This window comes from Pan troglodytes, chromosome 12, assembly GCF_028858775.2.
Source record: "Pan troglodytes isolate AG18354 chromosome 12, NHGRI_mPanTro3-v2.0_pri, whole genome shotgun sequence".
Taxonomy (NCBI): Eukaryota; Metazoa; Chordata; class Mammalia; order Primates; family Hominidae; genus Pan; species Pan troglodytes.
Genome location: NC_072410.2, coordinates 111545040 through 111569734, shown reverse-complemented (window position 1 = coordinate 111569734; position 24695 = coordinate 111545040). Strand labels below are relative to the sequence as shown.

Genomic DNA, 24695 nt, shown 5'->3' with positions numbered 1-24695 from the left:
CGCCTCCCAGGTTCAAGCAATTCTCCTGCCTCAGCCTCCCGAGTAGCTGGGACTACAGGCGCATGCCACCACGCCCAGCTAATTTTTGTATTTTTGGTAGAGATGGAGTTTCACCATGATGTCCAGGATGGTCTCGATCTCTTGACCTCGTGATCCGCCCGCCTCAGCCTCCCCAAGTGCTGGTATTACAGGCGTTAGCCACCGCACCCAGCCAGAAAACATTATCTTAAAGAAACTTCTAAATAACAAATATATCTGAATCTAAACCAACACTTCTGAAAATGAAACATACCAAAAAGACTGTATATAGTCAGCCCTCCATATCCATGGTTTCTGAATCCACTGATTCAACAATCAGAACTGAAAATATTCAGGAAAAAAACCAACAGATTGTTGCATCTGTACTGAACATACACAGACTTTCTCCTTGTCATTAGTCCCTAAACAATACAATATAACAACTATCGGCGAAAAATGGGCTTGGGCGGCTCCTCGGTGGGTGGCGGTGGTGGCCGTAGCGGTCCTCCTGGCCCTGTTAATGTCGGGGCCAGGCCTGGGAAGGATGGCGCCCTAGAACCCGGCCTTGCTGGGGTAGGGGCAGGAGGGGACGGGGTGGGGACCGGCCATGTCAGAGGTGACCCAGAGTCTGCTGCAGCGCTGGGGCGCCAGTTTTAGGAGAGGCGCCGACTGCGACTCTTGGGGCCAGCTGGTGAGGCGATAGACAAGTATCAGATATTAGCAAGACATCTACAAAAAGAGGCCCAAGCTCAACACAATAATTCTGAATTCACAGAAGAACAAAAGAAAACCATAGGCAAAATTGCAACATGCTTAGAATTGCGAAGTACAGCTTTACAGTCCACACAGTCTCAAGAAGAATTTAAATTGGAGAACCTGAAGAAGCTAGAACCAATCCTAAAGAATATTCTTACATATAATAAAGAATTCCCATTTGATGTTTAGCCTGTCCCATTAAGAAGAATTTTGGCACCTGGTGAAGAAGAGAATTTGGAATTTGAAGAAGATGAAGAAGAGGGTGGTGCTGGAGCAGGGTCTCCTGATTCTTTTCCTGCTAGAGTTCCCGGTACTTTCTTACCAAGGTTGCCATTGGAACCAGGAATGACATTACTCACTATCAGAATTGAGAAAACTGGTTTGAAAGATGCTGGGCAGTGCATCAATCCCTGTATTACAGTTAGTGTAAAGGATCTGAATGGCATAGACTTAACTCCTGTGCAAGATACTCCTGTGGCTTCAAGAAAAGAAGATACATATGTTCATTTTAATGTGGACATTGAGCTCCAGAAGCATGTTGAAAAATTAACCAAAGGTGCAGCTATCTTCTTTGAATTCAAACACTACAAGCCTAAAAAAAGGTTTACCAGCACCAAGTGTTTTGCTTTCATGGAGATGGATGAAATTAAACTTGGGCCAATTGTAATAGAACTATACAAGAAACCCACTGACTTTAAAAAAAAGCAATTGCAATTATTGACCAAGAAACCACTTTATCTTCATCTACATCAAACTTTGCACAAGGAATGATCCTGACATGATGAACCTGGAACTTCTGTGAATTTTACCACTCAGTAGAAACCATCATAGCTCTGTGTAGCGTATTCACCCTTCAACAGGCAGGAAGCAAGCCATACCCAGACCAGTAGGCCGGAGGGAGTCCAATGCAAAGCTGTACCACAGAATTCAAAGTCCAGCACATCACTGATGTATAGGACTCCTTTGGATACAGGTTTATTGTAGCTTTTGAAACATGTCTTACTTTCTATTAAAAAAAAAAAAAAAAAACTACCGGCATAGTATTTACATTGTATTAGGCATTATAAGTAATCTAGAAATGATTTAAAGTATACGGGAGGATGGGCACACGTTATATGAAAACACTACACCATTTTATATAAGGGACTTGAGCAAGGATGGATTTTGGTATCCTCTAGAGGTCCTAGAACCAGTCTCCCACAGACTTCGAGGAATGACTGTATATGTACGCGTGTGTGCGTATGCAGCATACACAAAATAAAGATGGTTTGATTTAATTGAGCTTACACACGACTCCCACCCATCTTACAACCTAACTGGTTCTTTGATAATGACTGAAATTTAAATTTGTAAATAAAATTTGAATTTCCAATAGAAACAGTATTGCAAATTAGGGTTCTATACCTAGAAAGTTATTTCAGTCCCCATCTCCACAAAATTTTTAAACAAAAAATTGTTTTAAAAATCACAAAAATGAGTATATGAAATATAAAAATGTAGTTTAATGTTCCTAATATGAAACCAATCAATTACTGTATTACATCAGCTGGACTTGGTGGCTCATGTCCGTAATCCCAGCACTTTGGGAAGCTAAGGCAGGAAGACCACTTGAGCTCAGGAGTTTGAGACCAGTCTGGGAAATGTGATGAAACCCTGTCTCTACAAAATATACAAAAATTAGCTGGGCATGGTGGCGTTATGCCTGTAGTCCCAGCTACTCAGGAGGCTGAGGTGGGAAGACGGTTTGAGCCCTGGAGGCAAAAGTTGGAGTGAGCCAAGATCATGCCACATCACTCCAGCCTGCCCTGTCTCCAAAAAAAAAAAAAGAAGAAAAGAAATGAAAGAAAAAAAAGAGCTATGTCAAAATTTTTTTTGAGAGATTTCTATGAATGGACTGAACTAATTATAAAATTACGTAAAATAAAAGTCAAACCAACATGGCCTAAAGATACTTTCTTTTCCTGGTAAATATCCCTGTAATAAATACTGTGTATTTCATTTCTGTTTTTAATTTAGCCCATGTTATGGTAATCTGATCCTAAAGTTTGGTGAGTTTTTTTAAGGGAAGTAGCTTGACTGCATTTGTGTCACCTGGTGTTAGCACTGATTACAACCTCAGGGAATACTAAATGAGTTCTGGCCATCACTGTAAAGTCTTATTTACAATTTTTAAAAAAAGGTTAAAGCGGAGTTGGGTTCAAAGTCAAGCAGTTTTAAATGGGTGATTCCTACAATTAACATGCCTAATCACATGGCTTAGAATTGATGGAAGATATTGCCACATTATTGTGACATATACTGCAATACTGAGAGAATTCCTGGAGTACACAACTCATTGACTCTTAGATAAATTCCGAATATGAACAGCAAATAACCAGATTGCAGAACGGTTACCAAATGGCAAACATAATCATCACAAAATATTCTATTTTTTGATAATTCCTGAGAATGCAAAATAATATTTTATATCCTGGCATGCTCAACATTACTTACTACAAATCCACGCTCGGCAAAATTCATAAAAATATAAGCTCAATTCATAAAATTCATAAAAATAAAAGCTCAATTGAAGAATCATAGGTTGTATATACAACCTATGTCTGTTATATAACACACACGGACCACAACAGTGAATTACAATTTTAAGTTACACTAAATTACTTAATTTTCCAGAATTTTGATCCATATAAATGATACACATTTATTCTCATCTACTCTTATTCTTGTAATAAAGCAAGGAAGATTTCACCTCTGTGAGAAAAATGTATCTATGACTCAAATTTCATTTAGGACAACAGTTTTGTCCTGTCTCTGAGCCACAGCCTGCATCCTAGATTTCACCAGTAATATAGATGACATTCTGATCTCTAACTTACTTCTCCAACTCTCAACTAGCTATGAAATCAGCATGAGAGTAATTATAATATATCAAGCCCCTGAAATTCTACTATCTAGTACAGTGAAACACTTTTTAAAAAAACAAACAATTCTTAGACAATCTGGAGATTTCTATCTCTACCAATGATAGACTAATTTGATAGAGCCAATCTTATCAATGAGGAAAAGCTTTAAAGGCCAAACGAATTTATTTTTAAAAATCTACTCAAGTCCTGGAGAGCCCCCAAAGCAGTAAAGATTTGAAACCAAAATCCTTGAGGTGGCAGGGTGGTGGGTGGAGAAAGAAGTGAACCTAAAGTTGACTACAAAGTTGCAGCTCTGAAGTTGAGAAGCCTAAGAGAGCTTCTAGCATTCTTGCAGAGTAGGGAACACAAAAATTAGAGTTCTGGACTTACAAAGAAGAAAAAGTCCAGGGTTTTTAACGGAGTCTACTAAAGGGCTATACCCTAGAAGTAATAAGGTAAAATAAAAACTAGACCAACCCTCAAAAGATTAAAAATCTGCCTCAAATCAGTTCAATTACTGAATAGATTAAGGTAGTCTGCCTCAACAGTAACTGCCAGAAGAAAACGTAAATCCTCTCTGAAGACAACGTTACCTAATTCTATGCAATTTTTTCACATGCAATGCCCAGCAGTCAAACATTAGCAGCCATACCAGATGATAAAACTAAAATATCATAAAATCAAGAGAAAGCGCACACGCGCATGCGCACGCACACACACACACACACACACACACACACACCCCTATAGGAGATCCAGAAACTTAACATAAACTTCAAAATCACTGCTATTAATATGTTTGAGATATCAAGATGGGGGATTTCAACAGAGAACTTGAAGAATATCCAGAATTATCTAGAAAGGCTATTACTATCCCCCTCCCTTTTCCAACTACAAATATGTACAATGATGATTTTTCCTCATTTACTTCAACAAATACAACATATCACAACTGATGACATGAAGAAGCAGATGAGAATCCAGCCGTCGTTTCATACTAAAGTCAGACGCTAAAAAGATTTGCAAAATTACAGAGCAATGCCACTCTTCTCACTAAACTTTTTGTATTGAAAAACATATTTTTCATTAAGTACTACATAGGTGAAATTAAATGGCTTTATTACAGTTATTCTCAATAAATTAACAAATTCATATTTTAAAATTTTCTCAGTTTTTAGCATATACTTTATATTCTTTTAAACTCTAAGCTTCGTTTTAAAAAGGAGCTTTATTAAGGTAAAACTGACGTACAATAAAAGCACACATTTAAAGTGTGCAATTTGATAAGTTTTGTCAATAGGTATACATCCATAAAATCATCACCACAGTCACTATAATGAACATATCCATCAACCCACAAAGTTTCCTGTACTCCTTAAAAATCCCCCTCTCCTGCCCCTCTTCAAAAGCCCCCACTTTCTCCAGGCAACGAATGATTTGTTTTCCTATCACTATAAATTACTTTGAAGTTTATATAATTAATGTAAATGAAATCAAATAGTACGTGCTCTTTATTGGACTGGTTCTTTCATTCAGTATAATTCTGAGATTCATCTTTTTTCCATGTATTAATAATGCATTTGCTATTGCTGAGAATAGATGTTCCTCAACTTATGTTGGGGTTTTGTCCCTAAAACCTGTATACAAATGTTTTTAGCAGCTTTATAATTGCCAAAAACTGGAGGGAACCAATATGTGCTTCAATAGGTAAATGATAAACTGTGGTATATGGAATATTATTCAGCAATAAAAAGAAATGAATCATACAGCCACAAAAAAGACATGAACGAAACTTAAATGCATATTTCTATGTGAAAGAAACCATTCTGAAAAGCCTACGCACTGGACAATTCCATTTATATGACATTCTGGAAAAGGCAAAACTAGAGATAGCAAAAAGCTCAGTGGTTGGAGGCAACAAGAGGAAAAAGAAAGGAGGATGATGAAGTGGAGCATGGGGGAGTTTTAGGACAGTAAAACTCTTTTGTATGATACTGTAACTGTGGATACTTGATATTACACATCTGTCAAAACCCAAACAAATGTACAGCAAAGAATGAACCCTAAAGAAAACTATGTACTTCAGTTAATAATAATGTATCAACATTGGCTCATTAACTGTATGTAACAAGTGTACCACACTAAGGTACGATGTTAATAACAGAAACGGAAGGGGATGGAGTAGCTGTTACATGGGACCTCTGTACCATCTGCTTAATTTTCTGTAAACCTACAACTGTTTAGTCTATTAACTATTAACTAAAGACAAATTACAACTAACAAGAAAGACTCTGACCAGCAGTGAATAAATGGGACAAATTTACGCTCTTCTACAGCAGATGCTACCATATTTAAAATATTTTTGGGTTTTATAAGAATAAAATTATCTCTTATTGATGTTTTAATTTTTATATTTTTAAATCCTGAGCATTATTTTTGTCGTTTGCATTTCTTTGGTGAATTGTCTAAATCCTGGTACCATGTTTCTATTGATATTTGAGGTTTTATGGTGAATTTGTATAACCTCTTTATGTTAAAAATAACAGTGCTGTGTCTGCCTTTTGGGGCATATGGTTTTCCTCAGTTTCTCTCTCTTTTAACTTCTCGTTTAGTTTTGTTCACTTTCAGTAAATAAAAACTACATTATGATTGTTTTCATATCTATTATGTTTAGATCAGACGGGAATTTGTATAGTTTCATTTTGTTTATGGTTTCTCACTTTACCTTTATCCTCTTTAATTATCTGGAGTTTATTTTGGTGCATGTTATAAAGAGAGAAAATAACCTAATTTTTCCTCTCAAATATTTAAACAACTTTTAAAAGCATTTTTTACAAATATAAATTTTTACTTTGTCCTTATTATAAAAACATTTAACACTAACTGAAGAAATGTCAGAAGTACAGGAAAAAATTACAGCATTTTTCCTAGAATCTGCATAAATATATATAAGAACATTCTTTGATACTCAGATGTAAAGAAAGTGACTCAAAAATCCTTTGGTAGGGGTAATGGATAAATAATTTATCCAAGCAATGGAATATTAAAAGCTATTAAAAATAAGGTAGATTTAAATGTATTACTATAGAACTATGATAAATGAATAAAGCATTTATAATGATACCAGAAAAACTATTTGCAGTCAACAATTTGTATTTCACAGTAATAGTAATGTTCTCCTCATAGTCTAATGTAGCAACTAAAAACATTACTATGAATGTTTTCTAATTTGCTGCTCTCTTTACACCAATTTTGACTAACATACGTCCTTTGTCTGTATGTTCTTTAAAGAAACTGACTGCATTGCACATGCTGTTTAGTTACTATTATTCACTAAAACACAGTACTGTTAAAGGTATTTTAAATAGTGTTTAGGAATAGTTTAGAACTTCATTTACCAGTACATTTATTGGTACCAACATATTACAATTTCCAACATATACCATATTTACATGAATAAGGTTTCGTATCTGCCACATTTTACACGCAAAACCCAGTAAGTTTAGGAAAAAAAAACCCAACTATACATATCCTCAAATTTGCTTTTCATAGTTCCTTTTAGAACACTGTTGAAATCAACTTATACAAGCTACAAAGCTGTATCATAACTAAATGTGGCCAGTATCTCAGCACCCATGATTCACTGTTTTGCATTTGCCACTAAAGATGTTCTTCAAATAGCTAAACCATATTGTGGTATGTGATAAAACCAGGCAAATATGATGCTTAAATATAGATGTCCTTGAAAATTATTCATCTCTTTAAATGGCATATCCAAAAACTTTCTCCTGTGAAAAGAGCTGCAAAAAAGGAAAAATGTATATTACAAATGAGACTATAATCCCTAAAGGAATGTGCCCAAAAACCTGAATTATTACTTTATTAAAATGTGCATATTCTTATCCATAAGCAAAACCTATGAAAATGAAAAATCCAATTATCTAAGTTCAATTTGTCAAACAAGTATCTATATATCAGACACAATGATATAAACTGAGGATAAAAATATCACTAAAATAACTTTATATCCTTTCTCAATGCAAAAAAGACCTAAGACAAGTAATCAAGGCATGGTCCTTGCACTCAAGTGGCTTATACTCTAGTATAAGACATAAACTTAACAAATAATTACCAAAAAAAGTAAAACAATTATTCTGAAGTTAGAGATGTACCCTTGTAATCTATGTTACAAAACAAAGAGCACCATTACACAGAACACAATGTCCAACAACAGGGAATGGTTAAGCAATTATAACCACTGAATTCAATACTGCAGTGTATGCTTCAGAGTGTTTTGTTGTTGTTGTTGTTGTTGTTTTACAGTATCATATAGAAACTCTTATGCTACAATGTTAGGGGAACAAAATGGAAATAAACTATGAGATGAATTCCCAACAGTTTAAAATTTTTTAAATTAAATTATGAATAAAACTAGTAAAAAAAAACAGTAAATTATCTGAGTCGGCATAATATAAGTTTTAATTGTTTACTCTTTACATTTTCCAGTTTTCTATAATACATCTGTTACTCTTATAATCGGGAATATAATAAACTTCTAAAAACATATCCATAATTTTTTTCTGGCAAATCATTTAACAACAAGCAAAGTCCTATTTGTCTGTTAAATAGGCAGCACTGTAAAAGACTTCAAAACATAGTGAGAAAACTCATCAGAATGTAGACTGGTAAGCAAGGCAAGCTTCACAGGGATTAAAGACTTCACTTTTTTGAACAACCTCAGCCAGAAATTAAAGCCATAAGTACATTATTAAATGACATATATCTAAAATAGAGTTGTACCAGGGGCCTTCTTCAGTCCACATTCTGATTATTAAGTATACTCAACAGAACACTGCAAACGTTCTATAAAGCTGTGCTGTCCGAGATGGTAGCCACTAGCCACATGTAGCTACTAAGCACTTGAAACAAGGCTAGCACAACTGAGGAACAGAATTTATGTTGTTTTGATTAGTTTAATTAACTTAGCCATATGGAGCTAATGGCTATTATACTGGAAAGAGAAGTATTTGGATATACCCTAAGAAAGTTCTCCTTAAAAGAACTACTCAATACAACTACCCTCAACTGGTAGCACTCCAACTTGAGAAGTTGGAAAATGGGTAACTATTGTAAAGGCAAAGGAGGCAAAATAAATAAAATAGATATAAATAAATACTACGTATATCCAGTATCAGAGGTGGGTGGAAGAGGAGGTGATGGATAGGTCTTAGAGACCAAGAAAATTCAGAATTTATACAACACTTGTATATGTAACATTACTAATTTTAAATGTTTTTCCTTGTTAAATTTACATCCATACTTTGTCAATTACTAAAGTCAAAAACCATGTCAGGTTTATATAACAATAAAGGTAGCATTAACAAATTCTACAGCATAGGGAATATATTAACAGCTGAGAATGGCAAATTATTCCATAGTATTTAATTTCATGTACTCCAAAAAAGGAAAGACTCAACAAACTAAAAGGTTACATAAACAAAGACTTAATTCTCAGTAGTTCTGGCATGTGTCTCTTCTACCAGTTAATTTCTCTTTCAGGTATGCAGTCTTCATCTCAGTTAAGAGGTAACAGGTAGAACAGGTCTGGAACACGCAGGCTTTAAAAATATTTTGCCATAACAGATTACAAAAAGTAAATTTCTTTAAGACGTAAACATTTTATGCGACCATGTATTTTAAGTAATTATTGACATGCTTAGGTTCCTACGATATGGTATGTCTGTCCTCTGACTGCTAATAAGTCATTCCAGAACAAAAAGAGAGGGCTAAAACAAAATAGTAAGTGAATGAAAACTAAAAATGCATCAAAATTTCTCAGTGAATTAAGAGACTTAGAATAGACTAGAAGGGTCAAATGGTTTTCCTCAGATCCTAAGTGTGGTCGTTTAAAGCTAACCATACATAAACCAAACCTTTAATTGATGGAGGATACCAGCACAGTTAAGAAGCTTAATAGTTTGAGACCTTCTTCAGACTAAACTCTCATCTATGGTATATAACATAAGGTTAAATTATCATGAGTCCAGAGTTTATGGTGGTGTTCAACTTTACAGATTCAGGAAAGCTTAACTTTTCCTGCGAATGAGGCCACAGAAATGAGGCAAGTAACTAAAAGACATGTAACTTATGTCAACATGATAAGAAACAAAAGAAATAAGTGGCCTGAAATAATAAATTTAGTCACTTTTACAGGGCATCTCCTAAATAGATTAATTTACCAATGAGAAGATACTCAGAGATAAAAATTTAAAGCAAAGGAGTTAGAAAAGCATGGGTTAGTGGAAAAAGTCTGTGATTTGGAATCAGACGGACTTGAAATTGAATATTAACTCTACCAACGCAACTGTTACGTAACTTCTTTAAACCTCATAGCATCAATAAAACAGAGATAATAACATAACTTTGCAGCATTGTTATGAAAAGGAAATAAAGGACATAAAATGTCTGTAAAACACCAGGCATATACATAAACAGCTATTAACTTCAAAAAGCTATTTTTTAAAGCCGCCCTGATCTACATATTTTTATATATATATATATATATTTTTTTAATTATACTTTAAGTTCTAGGGTACATGTGCACAACGTGCAGGCTTGTTACATATGTATACATGTGCCATGTTCGTGTGCTGCACCCATTAACTCGTCATTTACATTAGGTATATCTCCTAATGCTATCCCTCCCCGCTCCCCCAACCCCACAACAGGCCCCGGTGTGTGATGTTCCCCTTCCTGTGTCCAAGTGTTCTCATTGTTCAATTCTCACCTATGAGTGAGAACATGTGGTGTTTGGTTTTTTGTCCTTGTGATAGTTTGCTCAGAATGACGGTTTCCAGCTTCATCCATGTCCCTGCAAAGGACATGAACTCATCCTTTTTTATGGCTGCATAGTATTCCATAAAAGTATACCACATTTTCTTAATCCAGTCTATCATTGTTGGACATTTGGGTTGGTTCCAAGTCTTTGCTATTGTGAATAGTGCCGCAATAAACATACGTGTGCATGTGTCTTTACAGCAGCATGATTTATAATCCTTTGGGTATATACCCACTAATGGGATGGCTGGGTCAAATGGTATCTCTAGTTCTAGATCCCTGAGGAATTGCCACACTGTCTTCCACAATGGTTGAACTAGTTTACAGTCCCACCAACAGTGTAAAAGTATTCCTATTTCTCCACATCCTCTCCAGCACCTGCTGTTTCCTGACTTTTTAATGATAGCCATTCTAACTGGTGTGAGATGGCCTCTCATTGTGGTTTTGATTTGCATTTCTCTGATGGCCAGTGATGATGAGCATTTTTTCATGTGTCTGTTGGCTGCATAAATGTCTTCTTTTGAGAAGTGTCTGTTCATGTCCTTTGCCCACTTTTTGATGGGGTTGTTTTTTTCTTGTAAATTTGAGTTCTTTGTAGATTCTGGATATTAGCCCTTTGTCAGATGAGTAGATTGCAAAAATTTTCTCCCATTCTATAGGTTGCCTGTTCTGATGGTAGTTTCTTTTGCTGTGCAGAAGCTCTTTAGTTTAATTAGATCCCATGTGTCAATTCTGGCTTTTGTTGCCATTCCTTTTGGTGTTGTAGACATGAAGTCCTTGCCCATGCCTATCTCCTGAATGGTATTGCCTAGGTTTTCTTCTAGGGTTTTTATGGTTTTAAATGACTAACATTTAAGTCTTTAATCCATCTTGAATTAATTTTTGTATAAGGTGTAAGGAAGGGATCCAGTTTCAGCTTTCTACATATGGCCAGCCAGTTCTCCCAGCACCATTTGTTGAATAGGGAATCCCTTCCCCATTTCTTGTTTTTGTAAGGTTTGTCAAAGATCAGATAGCTGTAGATGTGTGGTATTATTTCTGAGGGCTCCGTTCTGTTCCATTGGTCTATATCTCTGTTTTGGTACCAGTACCATGTTGTTTTGGTTACTGTAGCCTTGTAGTATAGTTTGAAGTCAGGTAGCATGATGCTTCCAGCTTTGTTCTTTTGGCTTAGGATTGACTTGGCAATGTGGGCTCTTTTTTGGTTCCATATGAACTTTAAAGTAGTTTTTTCCAATTCTGTGAAGAAAGTCAGTGGTAGCTTGATGGGGATGGCATTGAATGTATAAATTACCTTGGGCAGTATGGCCATTTCCACAATATTGATTCTTCCTATCCATAAGCATGGAATGTTCTTCCATTTGCTTGTTTGTATCCTCTTTTATTTCGTTGAGCAGTGGTTTGTAGTTCTCCTTGAAGAGGTCATTCACATCCCTTGTAAGTTGGATTCCTAGGTATTTTATTCTCTTTGAATCAATTGTGAATGGGAATTCACTCATGATTTGGCTCTCTGTCTGTTACTGGTGTATAAGAATGCTTGTGATTTCTGCACATTGATTTTGTATCCTGAGACTTTGCTGAAGTTGCTTATCAGCTTAAGGAGATTTTGGGCTGAGACGATGGGGTTTTCTAGATAAACAATCATGTCATCTGCAAACAGGGACAATTTGACTTCCTCTTTTCCTAACTGAATACCCTTTATTTCTTTCTCCTGCCTAATTGCCCTGGCCAGAACTTCCAACACTATGTTGAATAGGAGTGGTGAGAGAGGGCATCCCTGTCTTGTGCCAGTTTTCAAAGGCAATGCTTCCAGTTTTTGCCCATTCAGTATCATATTGGCTGTGGGTTTGTCATAAATAGCTCTTATTATTTTTAGATACGTCCCATCTGATCTACACATTTCTAAACACCTTATTTCCTTGGCAATATTAAAGAAATAATGGTAATTTTTAAATATCACGGATATTTTATACTGTATTATCATAATAAATTATATTATTGGTTTGGACTGATTCAGCTGCAAGTGACAGAAAAACCTAACCAGAAAACACCTTAAAACTATTCAGGGTGGATCCAGTGGCTCCAATGATAATCAGGGACCTAAGCTCCTCAGCTTTGTTACTGTTAACCTGAATCCGTTGCTTCCACCTAATGACATGGGATAGCAAGCACCAACACCAGCTGTTAAAAGGCAATGGCAAGAAAAGGATACATTCACTCCCTGTAAGGACTCTTCCTGAAAGCTACTCACAAACCTCTGGTGTTCACATTCCATAGCTTCAACTTACTCATGTGGCTAATCACACACAGCAACAAAACTGCTTTAAAAAAAATTTTTTTAAGTAGTCTTCATTCAGCCCAAACTCAAATACATTCCAGGGGTTTTCCTAGTACAAAGAAGAAAATAATAGCTATTTGGGCCACTGCCATAATGTTTATATCAACTTTTTCAATATTCTTTACCCACTACCAGGTTCCTTCAATAGCACTGTCTCGTGGTGCAGCTGTAATCAGCTGGATTGGATCTCATCTTAAATACTTTAACACTTAAATGTAAGGAAGACACCAACATTGAGTCCTTTGATGAGATAATAAGGATAGCAACAGCAAACATTTTTTTTGCCTTGTCACCACTGTGATAAATACCTTACATAAATTATGAAGCGATAAAATTATTTAATATAGGTCTTACTCTAGTCTGATAATGGGTTTACATTTAATGCTTAGGGAGTTAAAACATCTAGAATCTACCCCTTCCAGCCACCTGAAACAACTTATCAACCAGAAAAAATAAATGAAATGATAACTTTCAAGACACTGGATATCAGGCAGTGAAAGACGGTGGTCCCTCCCTGAGAGGAGGAAAACAAAGTGAGCCCTATCATGGCCACTTCCAGGTGACCAGGTGACCATGCCCAGAGAGGGAACCTAAGTTGAGCCAAGTGGTCACCCTGGATTGCAGAAGCAGAGCTAGAAGCCAAGGAAGCCAATGCAGTTAACAGAGCAGAGTACCAGAGAGGAGGGAGGTGTACAGAGAAAGAACACAGGTACTCCCCCTAGAGTCTTCAGTAGAGAACATATCTACATGAGACTACATGATCTACATGAGACATTTCCCAAGAGCTGAACAAGAATAATTCCTGCCATGCTAGCCAGAATGGAAAACCCTACAATTCACGGGACTTGAGGTACTGTACTCAAAAGGCTTTTCCCTCAGTAGCATGGAAAAATTAGCTCTAGATTAACTGCTGCTCTTTACCGGCATAACAAAGCAAGGCACAAAAGGATCAAATTATTTTCTTGTTTTGAAACAGAGTCTCACTCTGTCATCCAGGCTGAAGTGCAGTGGCACGATCTCAGCTCACTGCAACCTCCGCCTCCAACGTTCAAGCGATTTTCGTGCCTCAGCCTCCCGAGTAGCTGGAACTACAGGTGCACGCCACCGCACCGGGCTAATTTTTGTATTTTTAGTAGAGACAGGGTTTTTTGCCATGTCAGCCAGGTTGCTCTCGAACTCCTGCCCCAGTGATCCATCCGCCTCAGCCTCCCAAGTGCTGGGATTACAGGCGTGGCCACTGCGTCCAGCACTTTGGGAGGCCGAGGCAGGTGGATCACTGGGTCAGAGAATGCCAAATAAATTATTAGTCTCAAATAAATAAACCTCTGGACTGATTTTTTTTTTAAAGACAGTGGAGCAATGTTTTAAAAGTACTAAATAAAACAAAAACAAAAGCAGTCAATCTATCTCACAATAATCCTGAAAGGTAGGAATTGAAAGCTGTATTACAGACAGGAAAGCGACCAGTTTACACTGATCAAAGGAGGAAGGATCACAACAAAAACTCGATCACAAGTTTTCATATACATATTCATTCTTTGAAGCATCTTCAGTCTTACAGCACTCCACATTAAAAATGATAGGTTTAAAAATAGATAAATAGATGGATAGTTACTGACTGAATTATGTTTCAACTTCCACCCCAAAATTCACGAGTTGAAGTCCTAACTCCCAGTACCTCAAAATGTCATTGGTATTTAAAAATAGGGTCTTTAAAGAGATGACTAAATTAAAATAAGGTCATCAGAGTGGGTCTTGATCCAGTCTGACTGGTGTCCCTCTAAGAAGAGGAGATTATGACACCAGGGGTACACAAGCAAGAGGAAAGGCCACGTGAGGACACAGTGAGAAGGCAACCATCTGCATGCCAAGGAGAAAAACCTCAGAAGAAACCAAACCTGCCAACACCTTGATCTGGGACTTCCAGACTCCAGAACTTTGAGATAATAAATTTCCATTATTTAAGCCAAAAACAAAACAAACAATGGTCAATTTAGAATACTACACAAATCAAAACTATCTTTCAAAAATTGAGGTGTTAACATCATGTTGTACACCATAAATATACATAATTTTCATATTAATGTATCAGTTTTTTAAAAAGAATAAGAAAAAATAAAGTTAAGAAATCAAGGTATCACTAGTGTGTGTATATGTATTTTATACATATATATTTTTATATATTTTATATAATATAAATGCCAGAAACAGTAGCCATTTAAGTGTTTGCTACTAATCATCATAACTGTTGCTGCCATTGTTGCATTCATGTCATGAATGCATTAGAAGAGCATCCATAATGCTCTTCTTTCTAATACTTCCAAAGCATGGTGACTGCCACCATTCTTAATTCAGGGTGTTTGTTGTCTGCTGCTCAAATAGCAAGTAAGGTATCATTTTATATTACTCTATTTATAGCTCTTTAATTCATCATTTAACTTTCCACTTGACAATAAGCTTTATCTTCCCAAACTATAACTTCTTAAAAGTACCTGGACTATGTCTTAAACATTATTTTATATGTGGTAGAAAGTTAAAAATATGTACTTTTTGGTTTTGGCTAATTTTATCATTATGGGATACCACAGTTGTGAAGAGCTTCTTTACCCTTTCCTGAGTTATGCGTTCCATTTCCTCCCTAGCTTGGTCAAATGGTCAGTGAACAAAATCACACTAACAACTAATGAGTTTTAAAGATAAGTTCTTAATCATTATCTCCAGTAAGTATAGATCATACAGTGAAACGCTCTCTTCACTTGCAGACATGAAAAAATCCAAAGCAGTGCTCTTTTGGAGAAGAGTGAAGAAGATTAACCTGAACCTAAGGGGATTTTTTAGGGTAAACAAGTTGAACAATCACTGACAACAAATATTCTGAAGTTTGTAATCCTTTTAATGTTAAAACATTTAATATTATTAATTACTTTTCTAAGATAGCCATCCAGCTTGTCCAAATAGCTAACCAATTTCTTGTTCAGAGCTTGAGGTTTTACTTCAGAAAATAAGCATCATAATGAAAAAAAGAATACTGTCTTAGAAATCTACAGACATTGATACTTCTCCAGTTCTGCCACTTAGCAGCTGCATGACTTTGGACAAACCTCCAAACCTCAGTTTCCCCTCTATTCTGTATATCTGCCCTACATATTTCACAATTGTATTAAATGAGAAAACAAATACTCAGGAAGACATTAAATCTAAAAGACACTAAATCTCTCAGGTACAGAATGAATAAACCTTTATTCAAAGAATTGGGTGAAATTACATACTATTAGACATATATGCAACTCAGATGTTCTGACTTTAATATAACTTTAATCAGACAGGTAAGAGGTTTCTCATTATGTTTGCAAAAAGTACGCAACTACCTCTATACTACCCAGAAGAGGTCATAATTTTTTAGAAAAATTTTAAACCATATTTGAATTCGTAAGTATTCCTAAGTGCAGAATATTTTTAAAGAACATGTTTTTTAAAAGACTTTATTTAAAGAGCAGTTAGAGGTTCACATCAAAACTGAAAGGTACAGAGATGTCCCACATACCCCTCACCCCTGCATACACATAGCCTTTCCCCACTATCAACATCCCTCACCAGAATGATACGTTTGTTACAACTAACAAACCTACAACACTGACACATCATTATCCCCCAAAGTCTATAGTTACCGTCAGTATTCATTCTTGGTACTGCACATCCCATGGGTTCACACAAATGTATAATAACCTGTATCCACCATTATAGTATCATATATAGTGTTTTCACTGCCCTAAGAATCTTCTGTCCTCCACCTATTCATCTCTCCTTCCACACGAACAGTCACTGATCTTTTTGCTGGTTCCTTACTCTTGCCTTTGTCCAGAACGTCATACAGCTGGAATCACACTCTTACCATACAGTCCAGCAATTGCACTCCTTGGTATTTACCTGAAGGAGTTAAAAACTTATGTTCAGCCGGGCACGGTGGCTCACGCCTGTAATCCCAGCACTTTGGGACGCCAAGGCTGGAGGATCACGAGGTCAAGAGATCAAGACCATCCTGGACAACATGGTGAAACCCTGTCTCCACTAAAAATACAAAAATTAGCTGGGCGTGGTGGTGAGTGCCTGTACTGGGGAGGCTGAGGCAGGAGAATCGCTTGAACCCAGGAGGCGGAGGTTGCAGTGAGCCGAGATCATGCCACTGCACTGCAGCGTGGCGACAGAGGGAGACTCCGTCTCAAAAAACAAAACAAAACAAAACATAACAAACTTATGTTCACACAAAAACCTGCACACAAACATTTATAGCAGCTTTATACATAATTAGCAAAATTTGGAAGCAACAAAATGTTGTTCAGTGGGTGAGTGGGTACAGTATGGTACATCCAGACAATGGAATATTATTCAGCACTAAAAAGAAATGAGCTATCAAGCCATGAAAAGACATGGAGGGAAAACTTAAAATGCATATTGCTAAGTAAAAGAAGCCAATCTTGAAAGAACTTGTTATTTTCATGGCACTGGAAAAAGGACACAGAAATCTAACAAGTTAGTAAAGCACAGTGCCTGGCACATAGTAAGAGATGTATGTCTTGCTTGTATTATTTCTGCTATGACAATAACCTTAATAGTACATCATAAAAACCTCTATTCAACATGACAGGTCTCAAGTGCTTATTATTTAAAATATCTATTCATTTTCTATAAAGAAGTTTTATGCCCAGCATTTATATTACCATTTTTCCATTAGCCAACTATTTTATCCATACTTCTCATAATAGAAATGCTCACAAGAAGCACGAGTTTCCATCAGCAACTTCCACTTGAAACACTTTTCTAAGGAAATCCCCTTCATGCTATACAAACCAATTCTCCATTATCATTTAACACATAAATAGATCAGTTTCTGAAAGACATTATTCTAAATACAGCTGACCCTTAACATGGGTTTGAACTGCACAAGTCTGTTTATAAGTAGATTTCTTTTCCAATAAGTACAGTCAGTTCTCCTTATCCGTGAGTTGCACATCCACTACCAAAGGCAAGGCTACTTTTTGTGTATGTGGTTCTGGCAGGGCCAACTGTGGGACTGGTGCATGCACAGATTTTGGTATCCACAGGGGTCTTGGGGTCTTGGAACCAATCCCCCTTGGATACTGAGGGAAAACTGTACATATTTGTCTTGTCCTTCCAGAATCCAACTTCATACCAAATTAAATACAATGCTTACAGAAGTTTTTCCACATACTACATTACAGTTAATATTTGGGGAGTTGGCATTTGTATTTTAAGCAGAGGGATCTAGGTTTTTTTAATAACTTGAAGATGGGAAGAAAAATGGTGCAGCTTCAAATGAAAGTTATTTAATATGGGGTGGGATATGAGAGAAAGAGAGGAGTAAGGGACAAGCGATAGGTTAGAGAAGTCAGCAGAAGTTAGATCACAAACAATTTTGTGGGAAATAATTAGCAATTTTAACTTTTCCCTGAATGAATGGGAAATCAATCATTTAAATACTTCAGAGAACAACAGGGTAAGTTTACATTCCATAATTAGTCTGGCTGGAGAGTAGAAAATGGATAAAAGACTAGAAAAGCTGGGGGAAAGAACACCAGGGAAAAGAATACCATAATAATCTAGAAATAGCATGATAGTCACTTGAAATAGGAAAGAAGCAGGGATATGGGAGGCAAGTGAATCCCCTTTAAGAGGTAACGCTGATAAGATCTGGGAACAATGTGAGGTCAAAGATAACAGACACTAGATTTTTGGCCTGATCCAAGCTAAATGGATAGTGGAAACAATCACTGAATCTAAAACCAAAGGAAATGAAGCAGATTTGGAGCAATAGGGGAAAAAAGAATGTAGTTGTAGATATGTTATCATTAAGTATCTGCAGTATATCCAAGTAGAGATGACCAGTAGGTAGCTGGATATGTGAGCCGGAAGCTCAAATGCAAGCTCTCAGATGGATAAAATGGAAGGCATCAACATACAAATGATAAAGTCCTGGAAAAGATACAAAACCAAGATGGCAAATGCATTTAAAAAAAAAACAGTAAGGAACATTTCCATTTGGCAGAAGAAGAGAAGGCAGCAAAGGAGCCTAAGGAGAAACAGCTGAGGCTTTGCGTACTGTCATAGAAGCCAACAGAAGACAGCAATTTGACAAGTGTCAAGTACTTTTGAACATTCTATAAGATGATGGTTTTAGCAGCAAGAAGTCCAGATGATCTTGGAGCGAGCAGTTTTAGTGAATGATGAGAGAAGACATTATAGTGTATGGAGAAGTGAACAGAACATGAGACAACAGAGAAGTACACAAGCTCGGGGCTTTGTTTTGCTGGTGAGAGGAGGAGGCAGAAGCTAGAAAGAACTGAGGTTTCGTTTTTGTTTTGTTTTTTATTTTCTGACCATATCATGCAGTAAGAAATGAGACTTATGTCTAGGGGTATTTTGGTTGTTTTATGAACATGTTTATTAGTGAGATGGGAAATAATCAGAATTAAGAGAGAGATTAAAGACATAGCGTTAATCAGCAGGAAGAAAAGAATAAGACCCAGAGCACAGTTGGAGAATCAGCCTGAGGCAGCATGAGGAACATCTCATCCACTGAAATAGAAGGAAAGGAAGAACAAATGCTACAGAGGAGATAAACTGGTGAGTCAAGTAACAGGAAATATAAGGGGTCTCCTTTTCATGGGTTCTGTTTTCCCATGAAGGGGGAAGACCATCTGGGGAGGATACTTTCTTTCTTAAGTTTAAAGAAAGAAAAGAATGATTAAAATAGCCCCTATGGAGAATAAAAGAATTGCAATGCAGCCCTGACAGCTCTTTCAGGGACTAGAGACCATGAATTTGCAGTACCACTAATCTGGGTAATTGTGTGTGATTTTTATCCATCACTGCTCAACAAATGCTTTTTTTGTTGGCCAAAGAGACAAATTGATCCAGAACTTAGGTTTTGCCAGATACATACGATGAAAATTCATGAGGACAAGGACACTGAGGATTCTGGCAAGAAGTTTAAAGTGATGGAAAATGGGTTCCTGCCTGCTAGTAAAGGAACCATTTAGAGATGTCAAGGAACTACAGATCTCAAAAGTTTACAGTCAGAGCCAGGACAGTGTTTTAAATTTAAGACCTCAAAGGTAAAGCCGATTTTCAGGTAATGGTGAGGTCCAGAGTAGCTCCATGGGATTAAGTGAATGAATTAAGTGAAAAGAAAGACAACTGGAGATGATGAAATTGGGAAACTATAAAGCCAGAGTCCTGGGCCCTCTGTTCACATAAACTCTAAATTCACCACGAATGGTGGCAAAGCCTTATGGGGAAAGATTGTGAGCCACATGCCTGTGTCTTCAATGAGAAAGAGAACATGGCCAAGAAAGAGGCAGAGGGGGAGTCTCATTCTGTCACCCAGGCTAGAGTGCAATGGTATAATCTCAGCTCACTGAAACCTCCACCTCCCCGGCTCAAGCAATCCTTCCACCTCAGACTCTCAAGAAGCTGGGACTACAGGTGCACACCACCACACTTGGCGAATTTTTGTATTTTTTGTAGAGACAGGGTTTCACTGTGTTGCCCAGGCTGGTCTCCAACTCCTGGGCTCAAGCTATCTGCCCACCTTGGCCTCCCAAAGTGCTGGGATTAGAGGTGTGAGCCACCAAGCCCGGCCAATTTGTCCGTTTTTAAAGGGGCATATGTTACTTTTGTAATTTAAAAAATGAAGTTTGTTTTATTTTGTTTTTGTTTTTGTGATAAGCTGATAAAACAGAGAAGGAGACAGAGCAATCCAGGTACACACAAGGGCAAAGAGTATAGAGAACATGGTATATTCAGATTATCAGTGAAAAGAAGACTGCCTCTATCCCTGGTCCTGCTCACTCTCTTCCCTTCCACATCTCTGATAAGAAACTTCTATCCCCAAAGTCCATCATCTATGAGCCATAAACCCCACCAAGACTTTGTCTTACTATTCTCTTAGATTGTAAAGATCCATCCAAAACCCCAATGCGACTAATTACACTCAGTGAATTAAGAACACAAAAATGCCAACAATTTTCATTCATTTATTTAACACTTAGTGAAGCTAATATGTGCCAAACAATATGCTACATTTGGGGGGGGAAACAGGCTAATATCAGAGGGTTGATTTTGTATGCACATCTCTTTTGGAAAACATTGATAGACACAAACAACATAGGCTGTTACACACATAGTTTTTCAACTGTCTGTAAAAAAGCTAAAGTTCTGTACAGTTTACAGAACACTAGCACATATAGTTAGCTTCTCACTGTATTCTTCACAACTCCTTGAAGGCAAATAGTCCTATAAATTACTCACAATCAAGAAGATAATCACTAGAACATCTCATTAATTAACACCAGTCTTAGCTTTTCTGACTCCAAATCCAATGTTCTTTCCACTATACTACTCTCTCTTTTAAAAATACACTTGAAACTATTCACAACAGCAAAGACTTGGAACCAACCCAAATGTCCAACAATGATAGACTGGATTAAGAAAATGTGGCACATATACACCATGGAATACTATGCAGCCATAAAAAATGATGAGCTCATGTCCTTTGTACAGACATGGATGAAACTGGAAATCATCATTCTCAGTAAACTATCGCAAGGACAAAAAACCAAACACCACATGTTCTCACTCATAGATGGGAATTGAACAATGAGAACACATGGACACAGGAAGGGGAACATCACACTCTGGGGACTGTTGTGGGGTGAGGGGAGGGGAGAGGGATAGCATTAGGAGATATACCTAATGCTAAATGACGAGTTAATGGGTGCAGCACACCAGCATGGCACATGTATACATATGTAACTAACCTGCACATTGTGCACATGTACCCTAAAACTTAAAGTATAATAATAATTTTTTTATAAATGCAAAAAAAAAAGAAACAAAAAAAATACACTTGAAATTAAAAATTCAAGTCATTTTCCTTCATTTTTTGCCCATCTTCACTACCTTGGTGGGGAAACTCTTAAGAGAAAAATTCATTTTAACCTTCATATGTTAATGAGATCAAACAGGGATCCTCTATGTACTTTGGTGGAATTTTATTAATAGAAAATCATTTGAAATAAGGCATTGTTCAGATTTTTAAACTTTTATTTCACAGATCTGTTGTAACTAGAGTCAAACTGAGTAATTCTGTTTAAAAGAAGGGGAAAGCACATTAAAACACTATACCAAATATTTACATTATATCATCCAGAAAGACAAAACTTCCCTATACTAAAAGCTTGTAACAATCCCATCTCCAAAAAAAAAAAAAAAAAAAACCGTAACTTCTTAAAAATTTATTCACTGTTATATTTTATGACTTCCCTCAGAAGAAAATTTTACAAGCCAATTTTGTACTAGAGTTTCCTTTTATTAGTTCTAAATTTAGTTTTATTTGTATCATCTGCTGTTCTCCTATTATGGAAATGTCTTAAATATGGAAAACAATCTGTTTTCCAGCATTCAAAATTTATAACTTTACAGCCTCCCCATTTTTACAAAAAAAAAAAAAATTGCTTGCAGCAGAAATTGTTTTACAAAACTATCAGCAAAATCCTTTAGGTGCGTTTTCTCGTTTTTGTGATTAAATTCTTTAAATGTTCTCTTGCTTTTGTGATTAAATTCTTCTTTAACCTGAATATAACAACATAAACATTATCCATATTCTAATTTTAAATGTTGCAACCATGAGTTGCATATTCCGTTTAAGCTACAGCAAGAAATAATGCCTGAGAATATTTTTAGCATGAACATGTCATAACTGACTCATGAAGTCTCAAATTAATTGCATTTTTTTCAAATATTTAGAAATGCTGAGCATCTTGTACAACATTGAGGTATTATGGAATTAGGAATTCTCATCACCAGATTGTAAAATGTTTCTAACTGGAAAAATACTTCCAATAAAAATGTTTCTAAATCATCCATAACACTCTTCTAAAGATAACTGCAGAAATATATTCAGTCAGTGAAAGAAGCATCACCTAGTTTCAGATTTCACATTTCTAATTATCTTTCTATTCAGCAATTATTTGAAAACAGTATTTCAAAAGATAAAATGTCATAAATCTTTAGGGCTTTAAAGATACTTTTATTATATGTCACTCTAGAGCCCCACGTTATTGAATTGTGCCTTGGCCACAGGGTATGTAGTTCTGTTAGCCATGAGATAAAAATCCCACAAACTATAACTCTAAAACAACAAAGTTATCTGAAAAAGGTGATACATTTTTCAAAATCATACTAATATTTTCATATTTAATATACGAAATACTTTTACAGGGATTTCAACATACAAAAACACATTTTTCACTAGATCTTGTAGGCATCAAAGCTTATGACAACTGTGCTAATACACTTTCTTTTCCTTTTGGTTTTAAAACGAAAAACTTTTAAGAACCCAAGAGGCGGAGGCTGCAGTGAGCCGATATCTCACCACTGTACTCTAGCCTGGGTGACAGAGACTGCGTCTCAAAAAAGTCTCAAAAAAAGGAGAAGGGGGAGGAAAGAGGAAGACGAGGGAGGAGGGAAGAGGACGAGGGAGGAGGGAGGAGGAGGAGGAGGAGGGAGGAGGAGGAGGGAGGAGGGAAGAGGAGGAGGGAGGAGAGAGGAGGAAGGGGAGGAGGAGGGGGAGGAAAAGAGAGGAAGAGGGAGGAGGAGGGAGGAAGGGGAGGAGGAGGGGGAAGAAGAGGGAGGAAGAGGGAGGAGGAGGGAGGAAGAGGAATGAGGAGGAGGGAGGAGGAAGAGAGAGGAGGAGAGAGGAGGAGGGAGGAGGAGGATGGAGGAGGGAGGAGGAGGGAGGAGGAGGAGGGAGGAGGAGAGGAGGAGGGAGAGGAGGGAGGAGGAGGGAGGATGGAGTAGGAGGGGGGAGGACGCAGTAGGAGGGGGGAGGAGGAGGGGGAGGAGGGAGTAGGAGGGGGGAGGAGGAGGGGGAGGAGGGAGTAGGAGGGGGGAGGAGGACGAGGGAGGAGGAGGAAAGAGGAGGGAGTAGGAGGGGAGGAGGAGGGAGGAGGAAGGAGGAGTGGGAGGAGGAGGGGGGAGGAGGGAGGAGGAGGGGGAGGAGGAGGGGGGAGGAGGGAGGAGGAGGGGGAGGAGAAGGAAAGAGGAGGAGGAAGGAGGAGAAAGAAGGAGGGAGGAGGAGGAGGGAGGAGGAGGGAGGAGGAGGAGGGAGGAGGAGGAGAAGAAGAAGAAATAATATTTTCTAAGTTTCCTTTGCTACTCAAGAAAAAAGAAAAAGGTACCACATGTAGTTATCTTTAATAAAAACTCAAAATAGTTTATCTAACCTAACATTAAAAAGAAAACTTCAATTTCAATAAGCATATTCTGAGTATGACTTCTAGAGGAGTCACACCTAAATACAAAGCAAAAGAGTAGAATCACACACTGATACACCTGTGAACAAGAACATGGCACCTGTGCCACCTGTGAACAAGAACAGGCAACCTTTGTATCTGTAAGGCAAATTAAAATGAATACTCAAAAACAAGCCAAAAGCCAAGTGCAATAGTACTTAAAACACCAACAGCTACCTATCCTCTATATGAACCAAGTTATTGAAGTAATACTAGTAACTGTTTTAACAGAGAAGTATAAAGATAAAATTTGGGTCAACAAAAGGGAAAGAAATAAGTTTATAAGCTTACACCTAACATGTTCAAAACAATCAAAAGATGGAAGATGAACACAGAGCAGAATGGAACAAAAAAAAAAGTCATGTGCACGTCAGAAGCCCTTAACATCTGTAACTCAGAAATAACCCAATTAGCCAGGCGCGGTGGCTCACGCCTGTAATCCCAGCACTTTGGGAGGCCAAGGCGGGTGGA

At 37.1% G+C, this 24695-nt stretch overlaps 1 protein-coding gene and 1 pseudogene across 9 annotated transcripts in view; one reads left to right on the top strand and one right to left on the bottom strand.

The window, feature by feature from the left end:
• ROCK2 (Rho associated coiled-coil containing protein kinase 2) overlaps positions 1-24695 on the bottom strand; it is a 165615-nt gene that overhangs the window by 127212 nt on the left and 13708 nt on the right. The gene's annotated exons all lie outside the window — the stretch shown is intronic.
• LOC745148 (axin interactor, dorsalization-associated protein-like) lies at positions 611-3007 on the top strand (annotated as a pseudogene).